This window comes from Eulemur rufifrons, chromosome 30 (genome assembly GCF_041146395.1).
Source record: "Eulemur rufifrons isolate Redbay chromosome 30, OSU_ERuf_1, whole genome shotgun sequence".
In the NCBI taxonomy this organism is placed as follows: domain Eukaryota; kingdom Metazoa; phylum Chordata; class Mammalia; order Primates; family Lemuridae; genus Eulemur; species Eulemur rufifrons.
The window spans coordinates 55,658,839-55,663,373 of record NC_091012.1 but is presented as its reverse complement, the minus strand read 5'-3'; the positions used below and the strand labels follow the sequence as shown (position 1 = coordinate 55,663,373).

The following is a 4,535-nucleotide window of genomic DNA, read 5'->3' as shown; positions in this document are numbered from 1 at the left end:
TTTTTTGGCTCAAAAATGCTTTATTTAGGTGGCTATTTTGAAAGGAAAATAAGTGCAGAAGGCACTATCTTAAAAGTGGAGACCAGACTCTTACCAGATGCCAAATCTGCCAGCACCTTGATTTCCCAGCCTCCAGAAGTGTAAGAAATAAATTTCTGTTCTTTACAAATTACCCAGTCTCAAGTATTCTGTTTTAGCAGCACAAAAACAAAGACATAACACTTCAGACTCATTAGAATGGCAAAAACTTAAAAATCTGACTCTACCATGTGTTGTTTGGGTTATGGAGCAATTGGAATACTCATATACTACTGCTGGAAATGTATTAATGCAATAGCACAACCACTTTGTAAAACAGTTTGTCAGTTTCTTATGAAACTAAAAATACACCTACTATATAACCCAGCAATTCTACTCTTAGTTATTTATCCAAGAGAAATGAAAATGTATGTCTACACAAAAATCTGTATACAAATTTTGATAGCATTTTTTCCATAATAGCCTCCAAATGGAAACAACCCAAATTTCCTTCAACGGCTATATGGATAAGCAAAACATGGTATATGTATATAATGAAATACTCCTCAGCAATAAGAAGGAATAAACTATAGATAAATGCAATAATACAGATGTATGAAAGCATCATGTTAAGTGAAAGAAGTCAACCTCAAAAAAGCACATACTCTGTGATTTCATTTACAAGAAGTTGTAGAATAAGAGAAACTAATTTGTATTTATAGCGATAAGATTAGTGTCTGCTTGTGTGGATGAGATTGACAGCAAAGAGACATGAGCATGAGAAAATTTTCTTAGGTGATAGAAATACTTTATATCTTGATTGGGGTGATTATTATACAAATATATATAGTTGTCAAAATTTATCAATCTGTACATTATAATCTGTATATTATTTTCTGTAAAGTATACCTCAATAAGGTTGGTTAAAAATTCTAATGCAGGATTATACATGCAATATGAGCACATGGGGAGATGGTGACACAGGTAGAGGCATATAACTCAAGCTTGGAGGGAGAGAAGGGAGGGAGAGAGAGAGATTGATTCTTGGGAAAATGATTTCTTGACTGACATTTAATAAAACAGTAGGGATTAACTAGTTGAAGATCTCGGAAAAGGGCATTGTGGTAGAGAAAATAATTTGTTCAAAGCGGAAACATAAGAGAAACATAACATTTGGGGAGATTCAAGTACCTTTAAGTAACTTGATTTGATAGGAACATAAGATGCCAGTGCAGTAGAAGCCAGGGTGAGGCTGAAGAGGAAGATTAGGACTACATGGCTGTATAAAGATGGACATTTAAAAAAAAAAAAGATGGACATTTTATGTCATGCAAAAAATTACTAGAGTCATTGAAGGATTGAAGATTGATCTCTTTATAAAAAATAGATATAAGAAGCATGAGGATCAAGGGCTAATTTATATTCTTAATAATATAACACTACACATAATATATTTGTAGAATAGGCACTAAACTTTGTTAGGTAAAGATTAAAGAGTTTCCTTTTTTTAATAAAAAAGTCTGTCAGTCCAAATCTTAGCATTTGGTGAGATATAGTCAAATTAAGAGCAGAAGTAGATAGGGCATGATAAAAAGAAATCTCTGTTGGGACTTTCAATAATTGTAAAGCAGAATTTAAGAATGCATATTAAAGTAATTATTACAAGCACAATGATTTAAAGTAACATCTGCATTTATAAAAAGAAACATCTGTGTTACCCCTAAAATGTGTTTATAATTCCTTTGGATAGAAATATGGAGCCCTCTGACAGAGAAGAATCTAGTTGGCTTGAGAGAAAATAAATGATCGTGGGAGGAACATGCTCAGGATGACCCTATCTTCTTGAAAAAGGGGACTAAGGACCGAAAAAAAAAATGACCTGGCTTGCCAAAGTAAAATTCCAGGCAAAGGTTTGCTTACAAGATGGGAAAATTCAACCTTGTCAGTGCCTGATTTTTATTTGTTTGACCTTCAGTGAAAAAATGAGACTTAAAAATACAAATAATTTCAAATATCTAAAAATGCTTGACAATTGCATTTATTCTTTGGATAGGCTTTTGGTTAAAAAAAGATAGAATAATCATAAAAACAACACATAAAACATCTTTTTAACTTTAATATGTTGTATTATTTTAGTAAATTTATGGATATAGTAGCTTATTTTTTAGAGATGTGGATTTTTATTTTATATTACTAAATAGTTTTGTTGTCCCTATTTCAATGGCCAATTTTTAGCCTACATCCTACTAAATCCTTTAGTGTTTGACAGAATTGACCACTCAATTTTTGAAATTCTTCTTCCTTGTAACGCTCTCTTCTCTTATCTTCTCATGTTTTAGTATTTTATCCTCGGTTTCTTTTTTCAAGTGTTCCAAGATTCCATAGTTTCACTAGGTGATAACTGAGGCCTCTTATGTAATAAAGTTGCCATTAAATTCATCATCTCATGGAGTTAGCTGATCCTACCTGCCACCTAACCACAAGGAAAACCCAGAACTTTTACAATATTCCATTCAAAAGCTGTTCAAAGATGACAATATAGCAATCACATCAGGTCTCTCATAGCCCTCATCCTGTTGAGGCTTATAGCCTAGATGGGTCAGGCCGACCATGCGTTTCATCCTTGTCATCTCACACACCATTGTTCCAAATGCAAATATCAAGCTGTCTTCTCACTATGCTGTCTTTTTTACCCTACATTCTACTTTCCATTGCTGACTTCACTCCAGTCTTTTCTATTTTACTCTCTGAAATCCTTATCCCATGATAAATGAGTCCCTTCCATGTTAAAGTTTTTCAGGGAGTGTTACGCCCAACTCTTGGCCTTAAATCCTCTGAAGAAATAGACATGAAACTTCCAACAATAGTTGTCTCTAAGGAGTAGCACATGGGAACAGGGGGAGAGGAATGAAAGAGAATCTAATTTGACAAATGGTATGGCCTGAAATGTGTCCTCCAAAATTATTATGTTGAAACTTAATTGCCAATGTGACATTATTAAGAGGTAGGGCCTACGGATGTGATTAAATCGTGAGGGCAGAGCCCTCATGGTTAGGATTTTTGCACTTATAAAAGGGCTTGAGAGAGTAGGTTTGCCCCCTTCTGACCCTTTTGCATGTGAGGACACAGAGTTCATCTCCTCCACAGGACTCAGCAACAAAGTGCCATCTTGGAAACTGAGACGAGACCCTCATTAGACATTAAACCTGCTGATGCCTTGTTTTTGGACTTCTAATTTTTTTTTTATGGCTCTTTTCACTTTATTGCATGAAGGAGCTACACAAGTGCAAGTTAAAAGCAGACCCCAAATGGTTACATTATACAGGCTGTGAGGTTTTTAAACTTGTGACAAGGGACAGAGGAGAAATTCTACTCATTGCAAGGAAATCCTCACTTAAGCTTCAGTGAGCCACAAGCACTTAAAACCCATGAACCTTCAGCTGATCGTCCTTAGCCAGTCCAGTCTCTATAAGGAACTGGCATATGTTCTTGCACTGGTCACCCTGTAGCTGAATTACTTCTCCATATTCTGGATGCTCAGTTACAGTACCATTGCAGGCAAATTTCTTCTTAAATGCCTTCACTAATTTCTTTTTATCGTAATCATCAGCTATCCCTTGGACAGTAGTAAGGGTCTTCCTGCCGTTTCTCTGTTGAATTCTTATATAGATATAATCCTCAGTGCCAGCAGGAAGCAGGTCATCACCCTTACTTGCATCAGCAAAGGGGTCGAAAGAGTGGAGGTTCTGGATAGCGGACATACGATACGATTCCTTTTCCTCGGTGGAAACGGGGAGCGAGGTTGATTCCATATCTTGGCTACTATGCATAGTGCTATGATAAACTATGATAAACACGGGAATGTAGATATCTCTTTGACATATTGATTTCATTTCATTTGGATGTATGTCCAGTACTGGGATTGCTGAATCATATGGTAGTTCTAGTTTTAATTTTTTGAGGAACTTTCAAAATGTTTTCCATAATGTGCTAATTTACATTCCCACCAACAGTGTGTAAGTGTTCCCTTTTCTCTACATCCTTGCCAACACTTATTGTTCTTTGTCTTTTTGATAATAGCCATTCTAACATAAGTGAGGTGATATCTCATTGTGGTTTTGATTTGCATTTCCCTGATATTAATGACATTGAGCATTTTTTCCATATACCTGTTGGCCTTTTGCATGTCTTCTTTTGACAAGTATCTATTCATGTCCTTTTCCCATTTTTTAATCAAATTGTTTACTTTCTTATTATTGAGTTGTTTGCATTTCATATATATTTTGGATATTATCCCATCAGATGTATACTTTGTGAATATTTTCTCCCATTCTATGTCTTGTCTCTTCACTCTGTTGTTTATTTTCTTTGCTGTGAAAAAGGTTTTTTTCACTCAAACAAAATGAAATATTTATTTATTTTTAAATTCAGGGTACTATGGGGTTAGTTTGTTGTAATCCCATTTGTCTATTTTTGCTTTTGTTGCATGAGTTTAATCTTTGTGCATGGTTTGAGGC

At 35.0% G+C, this 4,535-nt stretch overlaps 1 pseudogene; it reads right to left on the bottom strand.

Annotated features, from left to right (window-relative positions):
- Positions 1-3,314: 3,314 nt before the first annotated feature.
- Positions 3,315-3,804, bottom strand: LOC138378614 (eukaryotic translation initiation factor 1 pseudogene; annotated as a pseudogene).
- Positions 3,805-4,535: the final 731 nt, after the last annotated feature.